This window comes from Mustelus asterias, unplaced genomic scaffold, assembly GCF_964213995.1.
Source record: "Mustelus asterias unplaced genomic scaffold, sMusAst1.hap1.1 HAP1_SCAFFOLD_2635, whole genome shotgun sequence".
NCBI lineage: Eukaryota > Metazoa > Chordata > Chondrichthyes > Carcharhiniformes > Triakidae > Mustelus > Mustelus asterias.
The window spans coordinates 13,470-33,681 of record NW_027592580.1 but is presented as its reverse complement, the minus strand read 5'-3'; the positions used below and the strand labels follow the sequence as shown (position 1 = coordinate 33,681).

Genomic DNA, 20,212 nt, shown 5'->3' with positions numbered 1-20,212 from the left:
CTCTCCAAAATTAACTTCTCACTTACCTCATTACAAGAAGGATTTACACTTCCAAAGTACTTGATTGACTGTATAACACTTCGAGGGGCCCTAGGTGTTTTATATATTTAAGTGGTTGCATGATTGCTTTAAGAGCTGGTCACATGATTTGATGGCAATGTCATTGGGGTGTTGCACAGGCTGTTGTTCTTAGTTTCAGTTTCTGCTCTGTACAGGAAAGAAGAGCTCCTTCAATAAAATTCTTGTTTTTAGTTTGACACGTGCAAACTGCGTCTGGTTCCTTTTTTGTGTTTAACCCACAACCCCTGATATGGTTTGGATGTTATACTCCAATGCAGTGTAGGAACTCACTGAGGCTCCTTCGATGGCACCTTCCTAACCCCCCAAACCTCTACTGTTCAGTAGGACAAGGGCAGTAGACGATGAATTTAAAAAGGTAATCAAAGTTTCCTGTGTCCTATTGTGGCTTCGGGTTTAACAGAAGGGTTGTGTCCCTACAGTGCAGACAGAAGCCATTTGACCCATTAACTCCGCAACGACTGACCAAGCGTCCATCTTAGCCAGGCCCCACTCCCTGTCCCCCTATCTCCGTAGCCCCACGCATTTGGACTGTTGAAGGAAAGCATCCGGAGGAAACCCACGCAGACACGGGGAAGACGTGCAAACTCCACACAGACAGTCACCTGAGGCCGGAATCGAACCCGGGTCCCTGACACTGAGGCAGCAGTGCAAACCCCGCTGTATCTCAGATATTGAATAATACCTGCTTTAGCGCAAACCGAAGCTTCACGTTATCGTGAGTACAAAATGTAACGTCACTGCACGACTGCATCAGCTGATACAGCAGTTAGTGAGAAATTAAGGAGCCCCCAAAAGACCATAAAGTAGACCCCAAAAGTAAAAATTAAAAAACACACAACCCTCAAGAAAATCTCCCAGGGGAGGAAGAGAGATACTTTGACCCCCGTCACGAGCTTTTTACTGCGGTTGCGCTGACGAAGGTCAGAGTTCACCGTGTGCGGTCCCGAACAGGGCAGAGGTCACAGTTCACTGCGGGAGGCCCCTCCAGTTTGAGTTGCACCTCGACTGGATAATGGTCGCTCACCTGCACAGCCTGCGGAGATTGAAAAGAAGAACGCAAAGGATGTTAAAGAAAGAGAGATGGAGGTTAATTCGGGGGGGGGGGGGGGGGTGAGGGGGGAGTCTAGCCGTCCACAGCACCGATCGTAGGTCCGAGTGTGGCTCGTCAGAAATATTCCTCGTGCTCACCTCGTCCTCCGTGAGTTTGAACTCCTTCTGGACGTTGAAGACCTTGGCAGATCCGGGCACGAGAGCTTTGGAAAACTTCTGTCCATGCACGATTATCCTGCAGGCGAGAGGATAAGAAGGTTTTGATTTGATTTGATTTATTGTCACGTATTGGGACACAGTGAAAAGTATTGTTTCTTGCGCACTGTACAGACAAAGCATACCGTTCATAGAGAAGGAAAGGAGAGAGTGCAGAATGTAGTGTTACAGTCATAGCTAGGTGTAGAGAAAGATCAACTTAATGCGAGGTAGGTCCATTCAAAAGTCTGACGGCAGCAGGGAAGAAGCTGTTCTTGAGTCGGTTGGTACGTGACCTCAGACTTTTGTATCTTTTTCCCAATGGAAGGAGGTGGAAGAGAGAATGTCCGGGGTGTGTGGCGTCCTTGATTATGCCGGCTGCTTTGCTGAGGAAGTGTAGACAAAGCCAATGGATGGGAGGCTGGTTTACATGATGGATTGGGCTACACTCACAACCCTTTGTAGTTTCTTGTGGTCTTGGGCACAGCAGGAGACATACCAAGCTGTGATACAACCAGAAAGGATACTTTCTACGTTGCACCGAGAATTCGAAGACAAAATTCAGCAGGGGGAGAGATTGAATCAAGTTATCTAATCACATCCGTCGCTATACCCGACTTTAGCATATCCCCAATTTCATTTCTCTTAATCGCTCCACCCTTGGTCAAGAATTGCTAACGTTTGGCCTCAAAAGCGACATGTCGTCGAATCTTATCACTTTGCACACACCAGGACAAACACAGGAATGTCAAATTTCTGACAATTCTGACAATACTGTGCCTTTAAGACCCTCCCCTGGAAATCCCAGGGGAAACTAGAAAAGCTGGTGAGGGAGTATTGGCCAAATCTTCAGTGTTTGATTGTGTTGGCTTTTCACTGTTCTGTGTGCTGATAGTCAGGCCTGGAGTGCAGATGTCAGGCAGATGTTTAAAAAGCCCCTCTGAAGAAGACACCTGTTTAGACAGAGAAGCTGGAGTGTCATCTCAACATATCCCCAAGGCACAAAACCCAACAAAGGCAGTGGAGGGTTATGAGGGTTGACTTAGATGAGGTAAGAGACCGGGGGCGGGTGGCAGGCGGTGGTATCAAATGGACCATAAATACCAGCATGGGCTGTTCCTGCACTGTATTCTAGTGGACTTACAGTGCACTACAGCAAACAGTCTACAGAGTCTATTTAAACAGCGCACTGCAGCAAACAGTCTACAGAGTCTATTTAAACAGCAAACAGTCTACAGAGTCTATTTAAACAGCACACTACAGCAAACACTCTACAGAGTCTATTTAAACAGCGCACTGCAGCAAACAGTCTACAGAGTCTACTTAAACAGCGCACTGCAGCAAACAGTCTACAGAGTCTATTTAAACAGCAAACAGTCTACAGAGTCTATTTAAACAGCAAACAGTCTACAGAGTCTATTTAAACAGCGCACTACAGCAAACAGTCTACAGAGTCTATTTAAACAGCAAACAGTCTACAGAGTCTATTTAAACAGCACACTACAGCAAACAGTCTACAGAGTCTATTTAAACAGCACACTGCAGCAAACAGTCTACAGAGTCTATTTAAACAGCGCACTACAGCAAACAGTCTACAGAGTCTATTTAAACAGCAAACAGTCTACAGAGTCTATTTAAACAGCGCACTACAGCAAACAGTCTACAGAGTCTATTTAAACAGCAAACAGTCTACAGAGTCTATTTAAACAGCGCACTACAGCAAACAGTCTACAGAGTCTATTTAAACAGCAAACAGTCTAGAGTCTATTTAAACAGCGCACTACAGCAAACAGTCTACAGAGTCTATTTAAACAGCAAACAGTCTACAGAGTCTATTTAAACAGCACACTACAGCAAACAGTCTACAGAGTCTATTTAAACAGCGCACTGCAGCAAACAGTCTACAGAGTCTATTTAAACAGCGCACTACAGCAAACAGTCTACAGAGTCTATTTAAACAGCAAACAGTCTACAGAGTCTATTTAAACAGCGCACTGCAGCAAACAGTCCACATAATGCCTGTGGAAAGTGGTGTTGATGATGGTTCTGTCGGCTGTCACTCGCTCTGACATTCCGTTACCTGTCGTATGCGCAGTCCGTGCGCGCCCTGGCCGTTGTGTCTTCGTTGTCTCCGATCAGCCAGTAGAAACCTGGCTTGTTGCGCAGCCGGATGGTTTCCCAGTCCTTCGCTGACACGTACTTGCAGTCGGCGTTCAGGTCTCCCAGGATCATGATGTCCTGCGGAAGGTTTGGAGACAGAATCAAGTCGCTTACAGGGCCAGCAGAATGAGGGCTTGCTGCCTGGCTTGGGGACTCGGTATCCCTCCCGCCATTGGAATGTCCATGATCCCTTCTCCCCCTGTGCCTGTCTCCCTTCCTGTCTCTCCTCCCCCATCTGCCTTACCTCAATGTCCCATTTAGCTCTGATATCCAGGAACACATTGTACAGACAGTCAATCTCATTCACGGCTTCTCCTGGGGGCGTGTGCAGCGGGATCAGCACAAAATCTTTTATAGCTGGAAGGACAAGGAGGAGCTGGGTGAACTGGGACTCGATGGAAATCACAAAACATATCTACAGAGTCTATTTAAACAGCACACTGCAGCAAACAGTCTACAGAGTCTATTTAAACAGCACACTGCAGCAAACAGTCTACATGGTCTATTTAAACAGCACACCACAGAAAACAGTCTATAGAGTCTATTTCAACAGCAAACAGTCTACTGAGTCTATTTAAACAGCAAACAGTCTACAGAGTCTATTTAAACAGCACACTACAGCAAACAGTCAACAGGATCTATTTAAAAAGCGTACCACAGAAAACAGTCTATAGAGTCTATTTCAACAGCAAACAGTCTACAGAGTCTATTTAAACAGCAAACAGTCTACAGAGTCTATTTAAACAGCAAACAGTCTACAGAGTCTATTTGAACAGTGCACTGCAGCAAACAGTCTACAGAGTCTATTTAAACAGTGCACTGCAGCAAACAGTCTACAGAGTCTATTTGAACAGCGCACTGCAACAAACAGTCTACGGAGTCTATTTAAACAGCACACTGCAGCAAACAGTCTACAGAGTCTATTTAAACAGCACACTGCAACAAACAGTCTACAGAGTCTATTTAAACAGCACACTGCAACAAACAGTCTACAGAATCTATTTAAACAGCACACTGCAACAAACAGTCTACAGAGTCTATTTAAACAGCACACTGCAACAAACAGTCTACAGAGTCTATTTAAACAGCACACTGCAACAAACAGTCTACAGAATCTATTTAAACAGCGCACTGCAGCAAACAGTCTACAGAGTCTATTTAAACAGCACACTGCAGCAAACAGTCTACAGAGTCTAGTTAAACAGCGCACTGCAGTAAACAGTCTACAGAGTCTATTTAAACAGCACACTGCAGCAAACAGTCTACAGAGTCTATTTAAACAGCGCACTGCAGCAAACAGTCTACAGAGTCTATTTAAACAGCGTACCACAGCAGTCTACAGAGTCTATTTAAACAGCACACTGCAGCAAACAGTCTACAGAGTCTATTTAAACAGCAAACAGTCTACAGAGTCTATTTAAACAGCACACTGCAGCAACTTCTCCTGATCAAAGCAGGATTAGGTCTCTGACAGAATGCAGTGAGTGCTGGATAGTTAGAGAATACAAACAGTGCATTCCTGTCCCTCGTGGGGCTTGAAGCGACAGAGATTCTGCAGTTGTTTCCAGTTGCCAGCAGATTTTTAGTATATGTTGTTGGTATAATGCGTTGGACTCTCTAACTGGAGGCATTGAGTAGAAAGGCCAGCTAAACATTTACAAAGCACATGGTGTTGCCCCAATTGTCAGTCCCATTCTAGCGAGAGCCGGAGTGGAGAGTTCGGAGAGGGCACAGAGAAATTGATGAGAATGATTCCGGGGACAAAGGGGACCTCAGCTCTGCAGACAGATTGGGAGAAGCTGGGACTGTTCTCCCAGGAGAGGAGAAGGTGATCCACACTTGCGGGGAGGTCTAGCACAGATGCGAGGGGCTGAACGGCTTCCTCCTGTGCTGGGGTCATTCCCCAGTTTCCATGGCCATTCGAATCTGTGCCATTCTAAGTACAGTTGCGACTCCCCCTGTGCCTTTCCCTTTGCCAAACTCTCAAAACAATTGACGAGTGTTGGCTTGAGTGCCATCTGTTTCCTTACTTGTTCGAGGCGAGGAAAAGCGGACAATTAGCGGATTTCGGGCAAAGGTTTGCGAGCCTCCTCTCTTGTTGCTTTTGTGCTGGTAACTATCTGTAATCTTCACCATGTCTGACCTGGCGGAGAGAGAAAACAACTTGTGGTTGCCACGTCCTCTTTTAGAAAGTTTCAATCTATCTCGGGCAATGATTTCCCTCCCACCTCCTTAGATTCCTCTCACCCTGTCAAAGTAGCAGCAGGGAGGAGGGCCATTCGGGCCCTCAACACCGCTCTGCCATTCTTTTTGTTTCATTCTCTCGTGTGGGGCATCGCTGAGCGAGGCCAGCATTTGTTGCCCATCCCTAATTGCCTCCTCAACTGAGTGTTTCGCCCGTTCATTTCCGAGTCGACCACATCACTGTGGGGGAGGGGGGGGGGGGTCTGGGGTCACATATAGGTCAGACCAGGTTAAGGACAGCAGATTTCCCATGCCCCAAAAAGGGGGCCTTAGTGAACCAGATGGGTTTTTTAATGACAATCAATGCCATGGTCATGTGACGATACTGTGCCTTTAAGAAACGTTTTTTAATCTTGTTTTTCTGCAGGATGTTTCAAACAGGCCCGAGTATTTTATCGGTGCCCTGCTGTCTATGACTGGTGTCCTTTATTGCTGCTGAGGCAGTATAATTGTTATCAGGCCGATTTTAATCTGAACTAATGCAGCGTCCTCGGGTTTTAATGGTCCTTTGGGGATTGCCGAGTGGATTGGGGATGATTGACAGGTCAGGTGATATGCCTGGGAATGTCTATTCTTCAGGGGTGAGTCCAGTTTTAGTTTTGCTTCTCAGTAGCTGCCAGAAGCTGGGTGGAAGAAGGCCGTGCCTCTCTGTCTCTCCAGAGGCGCGGAAAGTTCCAGGACTGAGGCGCCTCGGAGAATTGATCCAACATTCAAAGGACTAATTCACAGCAGGTGTTGAAAAACTGGAAAGCCCGGCATCACATGAGCATACTTGCTTTTTGTGCTAAGTCTGAAAAAGGGTGTATGTTTGTGGGATGGTGTTTAACTTGGAACAACAGGGATAGCTAGCTGTTAGGACGAAATGGTGTTAAGTTTTGTAATTAGTAAAAGTTAGGCTAATTCTTTTTGTTTAACTGCGTTATTAAATAAACTTTGTTTGGTAAAAACTTTCTGGTGGGTCACTTGAATCACACCTGGAGTGAAACGCCTTACACTCACCCTAATTCCAAAATCAAATGTAAAACTTACGCTAACTTCATAAAGTTAGTTTATGGAGTTTCTGGCCTGGGTCTTAAGTCATTAGACTTTTAATTCCAGTTTTTTAAAAATTGAATTCAAATTTCGCTATATGCCGTGGTGGGATTTGAACCAGGGTCCCAGAGAATTACCCTGGATTACTGGTCCAGTGACAATACCATTATGCCACTGCTTCCCCTAAATGCAATCGTGGTTGATCTATTACCCTGATGACACTTACCCTGCACCCCATCCCTCGGTTCCCTCAGCATCCGAAAATCTCTCCTCCCCCCGATTTGAATACACTCGATAATTTAGCTTCCTCAGGGATCGAGAATTCCAGAGATTAACAATCCTGAGTGAAGGAATGTATCCGCATCTCAGTCTAAAGTGGAGGGGCTTTGGGGCGGGTAACAGCCTCTCACCAGCAACCCGTGACAAACCCTATGAAATTTTTATACAGTTCAGCAAGGTCACCTTTCATCTGACCTCAGAAGACACCTCGCCAAAGCTCACAGAAATAGTGTCTGTTTAAACTACAAGCGATCAAGGTTCTTTTAAATGGCACACTATCAGTCTGCTGAGGCTATTTAAACAGCAAACAGTCTACAGAGTCTATTTAAACAGCACACTGCAGCAAACAGTCTACAGAGTCTATTTAAACAGCACACTGCAGGAAACAGTCTACAGAGTCTATTTAAACAGCACACTGCAGCAAACAGTCTACAGAGTCTATTTAAACAGCACACTGCAGGAAACAGTCTACAGAGTCTATTTAAACAGCACACTGCAGGAAACAGTCTACAGAGTCTATTTAAACAGCGCACTGCAGCAAACAGTCTACAGAGTCTATTTAAACAGCACACTGCAGGAAACAGTCTACAGAGTCTATTTAAACAGCACACTGCAGGAAACAGTCTACAGAGTCTATTTAAACAGCGCACTGCAGCAAACAGTCTACAGAGTCTATTTAAACAGCACACTGTTGGGGAAACTGGGGTTGTTCTCCTTGGAAAGACGGAGGATGAGGGGAGACTTAATAGAGGTGTATAAAATTATGAAAGGCATAGATAGGGTGAACGGTGGGAAGCTTTTCCCCGGGTCGGTGGTGACGTTCACGAGGGGTCATAGGTTCAAGGTGAAGGGGGGGAGGTTTAACACAGATATCAGAAGGACATATTTCACACAGAGGGTCGTGGGGGCCTGGAATGTGTTGCCGGGCAAGGTGGTGGAGGCGGACACACTGGGAACGTTTAAGACTTATCTAGACAGCTATATGAACGGAGTGGGAATGGAGGGATACAAAAGAGTGGTTTAGTTTGGACCAGGGAGCGGCGCGGGCTAATTGTTCCTTGTTTCTCGTTTCAAGGCCTCATTCTATGATCATCTTGCTGGTGCCAGTACAGAGCGAGACTGCGGATAGTTGGGAACCTGTCTCGGGGGCAGGGAATTCATATGGTGTTCGTGGAAGTGGAAATGACTAGGGTTGGGAAGCATTTTCCGATCAGGGCCATTGTGATCTCCTGGACTCGTTTCGATCGCCTCAGGGGGTCGGAGAGGAATTTCCCAGATTTTTTTCCCCATATTGGCCCTGGGGTTTTCACTCTGGGTTTTCGCCTCTCCCTGGAGATCACATGGTCTGGAATGGGGGGGTGGGGGTGAGTTAATAGGTTGTGATGAACAAAGCATCGTAGCTGAGAGGGACAGCTCGGTGGATAGGATATTGGTATGTAGATAGGCTGGAAAATTGGGCGGGGATCCTGGATTCAGGATTCAATCCTGGACCGGGGAGCGGCGCGGGCTTGGAGGGCCGAAGGGCCTGTTCCTGTGCTGTATTGTTCTTTGTACTACAGTAGTCTACAGAGTCTATTTAAACAGCACACCACAGCAAACAGTCTACAGAGTCTATTTAAACAGCACACCACAGCAAACAGTCTACAGAGTCTATTTAAACAGCACACCACAGCAAACGGTCTACAGAGTCTATTTAAACAGCACACTACAGTAGTCTACAGAGTCTATTTAAACAGGGACCTATAACAAATTGTCGGCAAATGTATCTCATGGGACAACTCCCCTCCCCACCCATCCCAGGAGTCAGTCTGATGAACCCTCATTGCGGTTTATGGTGGGAGACGAACAGACAGGAAAGTGGAGTTGAGGCCACAATCACATCTTATTGAATGGGGTAGCCGGCTTGAGGGGCTGAGTGGCCCCACTCCAGCTCCTGGTTCTTGTGTAGAAGCAGGTGGTCGCAACTTAAAGAGCTCCCCGCAGTGCGTCCAGCCCTGGTGCCGTGCTCCGCGCTGAGGTACCTGTATACGAAGACGTATTGCTCCTTGTAGCTGGTCTCCCAAGCCTCTTGCTGGCGAGGTACGTGTACTGGTGCTCCCGCTCATAACTGGAGGAAGAGCACGGAGGTTAGCTCTGTTCGACTTGGATGATTACCCGGGTGGGGGCCAGAGTTGATGGACCTCCCGCCCTGATGAATTGGGGACCCTCTCCCCCGGCTTCAACATCCCAACGCCAACATCCCCTCCCCCACAACATCCCCCCCATCCGTACTCCCCGTAAAACACCCCCCTCCACCCTCCCCCCACAACCCCCTTCCCCCCCAACACCCCCCTTCCCCCCAACATCCCCCTCCCCCCCATCCCCCTGCCCCTCCAACATCCCCTCCCCCACAACATCCCCCCCATCCGCACTCCCCGTAAAACACCCCCTCCACCCTTCCCCCCACATCCCCAGCCCCCCACATCCCCATCCCCCACATCCCCATCCCGCCAACATTCCCTCCCCCCAACATTCCCCCTCCAACATCCCCCTCTCCCCAACATCCTCTCCCCCCCAACATCCCCCTCCCCCCAACAACTCCCTCCCCCCCAACATCCCCCTACCCCCAACATCCCCCTCCCCCAACATCCCCCTCCCCCCAACATCCCCCTCCCCCCAACATCCCCCTCCCCCCCAACATCCCCCTCCCAACATCCCCCTCACCCCCAACATCCCCTCCCCCCCAACATCCCCCTCCCCCAAACATCCCACTCCCCCAAACATCCACCTCCCTCCAACATTCCCCTCCCCCCAACATCCCCCTTCCCCCCAACATCCCCCTCCCCCCCAACATCCCCCTCCCCCCAAACATCCCCCTCCCCCCAACATCCCCCTCCCCCCAACATCCCCCTCCCCCCCAACATTCCCCTCCCCCCCAACATCCCCCTCCCCCCAACATCCCCCTCCCCCAAACATCCCCCTCCCCCCAACATCCCCCTCCCCCAAACATCCCCCTCCCCCCAACATCCCCCTCCCCCCAAACATCCCCCTCCCCCCAACATCCCCCTCCCCCCAACATCCCCCTCCCCCCAACATTCCCCTTCCCCCCAACATCCCTTCCCCCCCATCCCCCTGCCCCTCCAACATCCCCGTCCCCCAACATCCCCCTCCCCACAACATCCTCCCCATCCGCACTCCCCGTAAAACACCCCCCTCCACCCTTCCCCCCCACATCCCCATCCCCCCACATCCCCATCCCCCCACATCCCCATCCCGCCAACATTCCCTCCCCCCCAACATTCCCCTCCAACTCCCCCTCTCCCCCAACATCCCTCTCCCCCCCAACATTCCCCCTCCCCCCAAACATCCCCCTCCCCCCAACATCCCCCTCCCCCCCAACATCCCCCTACCCCCAACATCCCCCTCCCCCCCAACATCCCTGCCCCCAAACATCCCCCTCCCCCCAACATCCCCTCCCCCAACATCCCCCTCCCCCCAAACATCCCCTCCCCCCCAAACATCCCCCCTCCCCCCCAAACATCCCCCTCCCCCCAAACATCCCCCCTCCCCCCCAACATCCCCCTCCCCCCCAACATCCCCCTCCCCCCCAACATCCCCCTCCCCCCCAACATTCCCCTCCCCCCAACATCCCCCTCCCCCCCAACATCCCCCCTACCCCCAACATCCCCCTCCCCCCAACCTCCCCCGCCCCCAAACATCCCCCTCCCCCCAACATCCCCCCTCCCCCCCAACATCCCATCCCCCCCAACATCCCCCTCCCCCAAACCCCCTCCCCCCCAACATCCCCCTCCCCCCAAACATCCCCCTCCCCCCAAACTCCCCCTTCCCCAACATCCCCCTCCCCCCAAACCATCCCCTCCCCCCCAACATCCCCCTCCCCCCCAACATCCCCCTGCCCCCAAACATCCCCCTCACCCCCCCAACATCCCCCTCCCCCCCAACATCCCCCTCCCCCAAACTCCCCCTCCCCCCAAACATCCCCTCCCCCCAAACATCCCCCTCCCCCCAACATCCCCCTCCCCCCCCAACATCCCCTCCCCCCCAACATCCCCCCTCCCCCCCAACATTCCCCTCCCCCCAACATCCCCCTCCCCCCCAACATCCCCCTACCCCCAACATCCCCCTCCCCCCAACATCCCCCTGCCCCCCAAACATCCCCCTCCCCCCCAACATCCCCCTCCCCCCCAACATCCCCCTCCCCCCAACATCCCCCTCCCCCCAACATCCCCCTCCCCCCAAACATCCCCCTCCCCCCCAACATCCCCCTCCCCCCAACATCCCCCTCCCCCAAACATCCCCCTCCCCCCAACATCCCCTCCCCCCAACATCCCCCTCCCCCCCAACATCCCCCCCTCCCCCCAAACATCCCCCTTCCCCAACATCCCCCTTCCCCCCCAACATCCCCCTCCCCCCAACATCCCCCTCCCCCAACATCCCCCTCCCCCCCAACATCCCCTTCCCCCCAACATCCCCCTCCCCCCCACATCCCCCTCCCCCCAACATCCCCCTCCCCCCCAACTTCCCCCTCCTCCAACATCTCCCTCCCTCCCCCCACCCCCCGCGTTGCAGGAACTCTGAAACTCTCCCCCAGGGAGGCAGAGTGAGACAATGTTGGTGACTCACAACATGAGGACCGAGCAACAAAGACACTGAGCTTTCCCAAGGTGCAACAATCAAAGGAAATTGGACCCCCCCCCCCCCGGACCCACCCCCCCCCCCCCGGACCCCCCCCCCCCACCCCGGACCCACCCCTCCCCCCCCCGCGGACCCCCCCCCCCGCGGACCCCCCCCCCCGCGGACCCCCCCCCCCGCGGACCCCCCCCCCCCCCCCCCCCGCGGACCCCCCCCCCCCCCCCCCGGACCCCCCCCCCCCCCCCCCCCGCGGACCCCCCCCCCCCCCCCCCCGCGGCCCCCCCCCCCCCCCCCCCGCGACCCCCCCCCCCCCCCCCCCCCGCGGACCCCCCCCCCCCCCCCGCGGACCCCCCCCCCCCGCGGACCCCCCGCCGATTAGAGACAGGCAAAACGCTGGGGTCAGAGAGGCCGGCTTTAAGGAGGAGAGAGAGAGAGACAGAGAGAGAGAGAGACAGAGAGAGACAGAGAGAGAGACAGAGAGAGAGACAGAGAGAGACACAGAGAGAGACAGACAGAGAGAAATGGAGAGGTTTAGGGAGGGGATTCCAGAGCTTAGGGCCCCCCAGGCAGCTGAAGGCACGGCCGCCAATGGTGGAGCGATGGGAATCGGGGGATGCTCGAGAGGCCGGAATTGGAGGAGCGCAGAGATCTCGGAGGGTTGTAGGGGCTGGAGGATGTTACAGAGATAGGAGGGTTGTGGGGGCCTGGAGGGGTTACAGAGATAGGGAGGGTTGTAGGGGCTGGAGGGGGTTACAGAGATAGGGAGGGTTGTAGTTGCTAGAGGGGGTTACAGAGATAGGGAGGGTTGTAGGGGCTGGAGGGGGTTACAGAGATAGGGAGGTTGTAGTTGCTGGAGGTGGTTACAGAGATAGGGAGGGGTGTAGGAGCTGGAGGGGTTACAGAGATAGGGAGGGTTGTAGGAGCTGGAGGGGTTACAGAGATATGGAGGGTTGTCGGGGCTGGAGGAGGTTACAGGGATAGGGATGGTTTAGGAGCTGGAGGGGTTACAGAGATATGGAGGGTTGTAGGGGCTGGAGGGGGTTACAGAGATAGGGAGGGTTGTAGTTGCTGGAGGTGGTTACAGAGATAGGGAGGGTTGTAGGGGCTGGAGAAGGTTCCAGAGATAGGGAGGCCTGTAGGAGCTGGAGGAGGTTATAGAGATCGGAAGGGTTGTAGGGGCTGGAGGAGGTTCCAGAGATAGGGAGGGTTGAAGGGGCTGGAGGAAGTTCCAGAGATAGGGAGGGTTGTAGGGGCTGGAGGGGGTTACAGAGATAGGGAGGGTTGTAGAGGCTGGAGGAGGTTACAGAGATAGGGAGGGTTGTAGGGGCTGGAGGAGGTTACAGAGATAGAGAGGGGTGGAGGGACTGGAGGAGGTTACAGAGATAGGGAAGGTTGTAGGGGCTGGAGGAAGTTCCAGAGATAGGGAGAGTTGTAGGGGCTGAAGGAGGTGACAGATAGGGAGGGTTGTAGTGGCTGGAGGGGTTACAGAGATAGGGAGGGTTGTAGGAGCTGGAGGGGTTACAGAGATAGGGAGGGTTGTAGGAGCTGGAGGGGTTACAGAGATAGGGAGGGGTGTAGGAGCTGGAGGGGTTACAGAGATAGGGAGGGTTGTAGGAGCTGGAGGGGTTACAGAGATATGGAGGGTTGTCGGGGCTGGAGGAGGTTACAGGGATAGGGATGGTTGTAGGAGCTGGAGGGGTTACAGAGATAGGGAGGGTTGTAGGAGCTGGAGGGGTTACAGAGATAGGGAGGGTTGTAGGAGCTGGAGGGGTTACAGAGATAGGGAGGGTTGTAGGGTTGTAGCAGGTTACAGAGATAGGGAGGGTTAGGGGCTGGTGGAGGTTACTGAAATAGGGAGGGTTGTAGGGGCTGGAGGAGGTTACAGAGATAGGGAGGGCTGTAGGGGCTGAAGGAGGGTTACAGAGATATGGAGGGTTGTCGGGCCTGGAGGGGGTTACAGAGATAGGGAGGGGTGTAGGGGTTGGAGGAGGTTACAGAGATAGGGAGGGTTGTAGGAGCTGGAGGGGTTACAGAGATAGGGAGGGTTGTAGGGTTGTAGCAGGTTACAGAGATAGGGAGGGTTAGAGGCTGGTGGAGGTTACAGAAATAGGGAGGTTTGTAGGGGCTGGAGGAGGTTACAGAAATAGGGAGGTTTGTAGGGGCTGGAGGAGGTTACAGAGATAGGGAGGGTTGTAGGGGCTGAAGGAGCTTACAGAGATAGGGAGGGTTGTAGGGGCTGGAGGGGGTTACAGAGATAGGGAGGGTTGTAGGGGCTGGAGGGGGTTACAGAGATAGGGAGGAGTGTAGGGGCTGGAGAAGGTTACAGGAATAGGGAGGGTTGTAGGGGCTGGAGGAAGTTACAGAGATAGGGAGGGCTGTAGGGCCTGGAGGGGGTTACAGAGATAGGGATGGCTGTAGGGCCTGGAGGAGGTTCCTGAGATAGGGAGGGTTGTAGGGGCTTGAGGGGGTTACAGAGATAGGCATGGGTGTAGGGGTTGGAGGGGGTTACAGAGATAGGGAGGGGGTGTGGGGTGAGGGGACCATGGAGGGATTTGAAAGCGAGGATGGGAATTTGGAATTGGTATTGTTGTCGGACTGGGAGCCAGTGTGGGTCACTGAGCACAGTGGGCGACGGTTGAACGGGGACTCGAGGAGAGTCCAGACATCGGGGGCGGGATGAGCTGAAGTTCCTGGAGGGTCGAGTGTGGGAGGGCAGCCAGGAGAGCGAGGGAGTAGTCGAGGGGAACGAAGGGGCGGACGAGGGCTTCCACAGCGGATGAGCTGAACAGGGTATCGGCACAGACTTGAGGTCAGGAGTTTATCCCGGGGTCAAATATGGCACCGAGGTTGCGAACGGACTGGCTTAGCCTCACACAGGGAGAGCGATGGAGCCAGTTGCTATGGTAACAGAGAGGGCCCGAAAATGGTAACTTTGGTATTCCCGACATTTAACAAGAGGGAAGAACCTGAATCAGGATGTCCGGCTGAAAATCCGGAGAGGAGTCTGGAGAGAGAGAGAGAGAGAGAGGTGGCGGTGTGGGAGATCAGAGTTCCGGTCAGCACAAAAACAGAGGCCTAACTTCCAGGATGCGGGCCTAGCCCTTCGAAGACAGGCCTCCCTCGACTGGATGCCCACGCCCGGGGCTTCAGGCCATTCCCTGCAAGCAGCCACAGGACACACTCAACACAAAGCCTTGGGGGTGGGGAGGAGGGTGGTGGGGGAGGGGGTGGAGAGGTTCCGGCACGACCCTCACCTGTTCAGGGCTCGGAGTAACTGGTCAACCACTTCGCCGGACGAGTCGCGGACCTCCATGAGCAAGCAGATGTCACATCGCGTCACAATCTGCATGACAACGCAGGCGGGAGCGTGAGATTATTCTCGTGAGGTGGTTGGTGCGGTGGGGGGGTGCGGTCTGCGGAAGTTGGGGGTTTACCCCGTAGATGGAGGCAAACGACGCGAGAGGTCAGGTGACCCCGCCCGCGTGTGTAGGCCTCAAACCAGGGCGGCATCTGGGCTGACCACATCCGTGCAGGTTCCCTTCTGGGGGATAAGGGAAGATGAAACAAGCATGGGAGGGAGGGGAGGGACGGGGCCACGGGAGGGAACGCTCCCTGGGCAACACCGCGAGAGGAGTGGGGGGGACACTGGGCCGCCGCCAGGGGGGTAAAGGGGTAACCCTAAGGCAGATCGAGGGGAAGGCCTGTGCGAGGAAGGGGGCAAACACAGTCGAGGGACCATGCCGAGGGGAGGGAGGGAGGAAAGTTTCTCTATTTTATGTATATTTTTGGGTTTGTGTTGTGGAGGGAAGTTCCACCGACCACATTCGGAGCACAATTGACAATCCCTGTTGAGAAGGTTCAAATAACAGGTTTCTAAGTGTGATACCACAAGAGAGATTAGATTCACCAGACGAGGGATGAGTGCGTACTGGCTCCCCACTCACCTACAATCCCAGAGACAGGCCATTCTGCCCCTCTACTGTGTACTGCCCCCCCCCCTCCCCGCCACCCTCACAGTCCCAGAGACAGGCCATTCTTCCCCTCTACTGTGTACTGCCCACCTATCACTCGCAGCCCCAGAGACAGGCCATTCTTCCCCTCTACTGTGTACTGTCACTCTCACCTGCAGTCCCAGAGACAGGTCATTCTGCCCCTCTGCTGTGTACTGCCCACCTATCACTCGCAGCCCCAGAGACAGGCCATTCTGCCCCTCTGCTGTGTACTGCCCCCACCCCTCACCTGCAGTCCCAGAGTCAGGCCACTCTGCCCCTCTACTGTGTACTGTCCACCTATCACTCGCAGCCCCTGAGACAGGCCATTCTGCCCCTCTGTTGCGTACTGCCCCTGGCCCTCACCTGCAGTCCCAGAGACAGGCCACTCTGCCCCTCTACTGTGTACTGCCCAACTATCACTCGCAGCCCCAGGGAAAGGCCATTCTGCTCCTCTATTGTGTACTGCCCCCTCACCCGCAGCCCCAGAGACAGGCCACTCTGCCCCTCTACTGTGTACTGCTCCTGGCCCTCACCTGCAGTCCCAGAGACAGGCCACTCTGCCCCTCTACTGTGTACTGCCCCCCTCACCCGCAGCCCCAGAGACAGGCCATTCTGCCCCTCAACTGTGCACTGCCCACCTATCACCTACAGCCCCAGAGACAGGCCATTCTGCCCCTCTACTGTGTACTGTCACCCTCACCTGCAGTCCCAGAGACAGGCCATTCTGCCCCTCTGCTGTGTACTGCCCCCACCCCTCGCCTGCGATCCCAGAGACAAGCCACTCTGCCCCTCTACTGTGTACTGCCCACCTGTCACTCGCAGCCCCAGAGACAGGCCATTCTGCCCCTCAACTGTGCACTGCCCACCTATCACCTACAGCCCCAGAGACAGGCCATTCTGCCCCTCTACTGTGTACTGTCACCCTCACCTGCAGTCCCAGAGACAGGCCATTCTGCCCCTCTGCTGTGTACTGCCCCCACCCCTCACCTGCGATCCCAGAGACAAGCCACTCTGCCCCTCTACTGTGTACTGCCCACCTGTCACTCGCAGCCCCAGAGAAAGGCCATTCTGCTCCTCTATTGTGTACTGCCCCCTCACCCGCAGCCCCAGAGACAGGCAATTCTGCCCCTCTACTGTGCACTGACCCCCTCACCCACATCCCTAGAGACAGGCCATTCTGCCCCTCTACTGTGCACTGCCCACCTATCACCTACAGCCCCAGAGACAGGCCACTTTGCCCCTCTACTGCGTGCTGGCCCCCACCACTTAACTACGTCTCCATCCTCCATATCCTTCATTCTTTTCTCCCTCATGTGTTTATCCAGCTTCCCTCCCCCATCGACCCCCTTTAAACACATCGACACGATTCACCTCAACCACTCAATACCACCCCCCCTCCACCCCCGAACCCGAAAAGAGGAACATAGTTTCATTATCTTTTACCCCCTTGGGATCTTAAAGTTTATTTATTAGTGTTGGAAGGAGGTTTACATGAACATTGCAATGCAGTTATTGTGAAAACCCCCAGTCGCCACACTCCGGCGCCTGTGTGGGGACACTGAGGGAGAAATTAGCATGGCCAGTGTTGCAACATGCGGTCACTGACCCTCCCACAGTGCGGCGCTCCCTCAGCACTGACCCTCCCACAGTGCGGCGCTCCCTCAGCACTGACCCTCCCACAGTGCGGCGCTCCCTCAGCACTGACCCTCCCACAGTGCGGCGCTCCCTCAGCACTGACCCTCCCACAGTGCGGCGCTCCCTCAGCACTGACCCTCCCACAGTGCGGCGCTCCCTCAGCACTGACCCTCCCACAGTGCGGCGCTCCCTCAGCACTGACCCTCCCACAGTGCGGCGCTCCCTCAGCACTGACCCTCCCACAGTGCGGCGCTCCCTCGGCACTGACCCTCCCACAGTGCGGCGCTCCCTCAGCACTGACCCTCCCACAGTGCGGCGCTCCCTCAGCACTGTCCCTCCCACAGTGCGGCGCTCCCTCAGCACTGACCCTCCCACAGTGCGGCGCTCCCTCAGCACTGACCCTCCCACAGTGCGGCGCTCACTCAGCACTGACCCTCCCTCAGCACTGCCCTCCCACATACCTTTGTGATAATTTTCATGATGTACGGCTTGGCTGCTTTGGACTTTCCAAAGGACTGGATGTTGAAGGAGCAAATACGGAAAGCAAGGGAGCAGCGAGAGAACGCCAGGGCGCACAGCAGGAGAAACCGTCTCATGTCTGGAGCTGTGAGTAAACTGAGTGGACAGAGAGAGAGAGAGACAGAGGATGAAGTGAGTGATCTGCCACTTCTGCCTTGTTTCAGAGTAAAGACCCCTTCATGCCCCCACCAATGGCAGGGGCACCCGTGCTGGTTGCTGAGGTTGGCTGTCCTCCAATCTGAGCGGGACAGGAAGTGCTATTTGGCAACAGAAGGCATCGCTGCCAGGTCTCGCTCTCGGGCTGTGCCACCTGAACCAGCCGCGGAGGTCAGGCTACTGGAGTGCGCCACTGACCTAAAGTAATAAACTTCCGTCTCCCTCCAATCGCCACAACTCTCACCTCCTTCCCTGTCCTGGAGATCCCCGAGATTCCCTCCCCGCCCAAGGACACGCACCCGTGATCCCACATTCACCAACCTGCGGGAACGAGAGTTATCCGTGAATAGCGGGCTGGACCTGACCCGTGAAGGCGGATGGCGCCGTAAGCACGGACTGAGAGCCAGCTGGTGGTCACGATGGCTCCTGCCCGAATCAGGGTGGGGGGGCATCTATGCTGAGCTGTGAGGGGGCCACCACCGAGCAGGAGGATGTTCCGTAGTCTTGTCCGTCACACAACCAGTGACTGCTGACTCCACGCACCGTCAGCAATGGTGAACTCCAGAACTGGCTTTGTCTGTGTGTGTGTGTCAATCACTGATAAATCCGTTAGAAAATTGTGACACTGCACTGTCACATGATTACCCCACATGTCTGCTCAGCCCAGATAACCAGAAAGTACCTCAACCATATTGCCCACACACCCCAGAGGTGGAGACTAAATCCAGGTCCAATACTCCTGGGAGTGTTTGATGGGGTCAGTGTAGAGGGAGCTTTACTCTGTATCTAACCCCGTGCTGTCCCTGTCCTGGGAGTGTTTGATGGGGACAGTGTAGAGGGAGCTTTACTCTGTATCTAACCCCGTGCTGTGCCTGTCCTGGGAGTGTTTGATAGGGACGGGGTAGAGGGAGCTTTACTCTGTATCTAACCCCGTGCTGTACCTGTCCTGGGAGTGTTTGATGGGGGACAGCGTAGAGGGAGCTTTACTCTGTATCTAACCCCATGCTGTACCTGTCATGGGAATGTTTGATGGGGACAGTGTCGAGGGAGCTTTACTCCGTATCTAACCCCGTGCTGTACCTGTCCTGGGAGTGTTTGATGTGGACGGTGTAGAGGGAGCTTTCCTCTGTATCTCACCCCGTGCTGTACCCGTCATGAGAAAGTTCGATGGGGACAACATAGAGGGAGTTTTACGCTGTGTCTAACCCTATGCTGTACCTGTCCTGGGAGTGTTTGATGGGGTAAGAAGTCTCATAACACCAGGTTAAAGTCCAATATGTTTATTTGGTAGCAAAAGCCACTAGCTTTCGGAGCGCTGCTCCTTCGTCAGGTAAGTGGGAGTTCTGTTCACAAACAGGACATATAAAGACACAAACTCAATTTACAAAATAATGGTTGGAATGCGAGTCTTTACAGGTAATCAAGTCTCAAAGGTACAGACAATGTGAGTGGAGAGAGTGTTAAGCTCAGGTTAAAGAGGTGTGTATTGTCTCCAGCCAGGACAGTTAGTGAGATTTTGCAAGCCCAGGCAAGTCGTGGGGGTTACAGTTAGTGTGACATGAACCCAAGATCCCGGTTGAGGCCGTCCTCATGTGTGCGGAACCTGGCTATCAGTCTCTGCTCAGCGACTCTGCGCTGTCGTGTGTCGTGAAGGCCGCCTTGGAGAACGCTTACCCGAAGATCAGAGACCAAATGCCCGTGACTGCTGAAGTGTTCCCCAACAGGAAGAGAACACTCCTGCCTGGTGATTGTCAAGCGGTGTTCATTCATCCGTTGTCGTAGCGTCTGCATGGTTTCCCCAATGTACCATGCCTCGGGACATCCTTTCCTGCAGCGTATCAGGTAGACAACCTTGGCCGAGTTGCAAGAGTAGGTACCGTGTACCTGGTAGCTGGTGTTCTCACGTGAGATGATGGCATCTGTGTTGATGATCCGGCACGTCTTGCAGAGATTGCTGTGGCAGGGTTGTGTGGTGTCGTGGTCACTGTTCTCCTGAAGGCTGGGTAGTTTGCTGCGGACAATGGTCTGTTTGAGGTTGTGCGGTTGTTTGAAGGCAAGAAGTGGGGGTGTGGGGATGGCCTTGGCGAGATGTTCGTCTTCATCAATGACATGTTGAAGGCTCCGGAGAAGACGTTGTAGCTTCTCCGCTCCGGGGAAGTACTGGACGACGAAGGGTACTCTGTCCGCCGTGTCCTGTGTTTGTCTACTGAGGAGGTCGGTGCCATTTTTCACTGTGG

At 54.0% G+C, this 20,212-nt stretch overlaps 1 pseudogene; it reads right to left on the bottom strand.

The window, feature by feature from the left end:
- Window positions 1-975: 975 nt before the first annotated feature.
- Window positions 976-17,896, bottom strand: LOC144489888 (deoxyribonuclease-1-like; annotated as a pseudogene).
- Window positions 17,897-20,212: the final 2,316 nt, after the last annotated feature.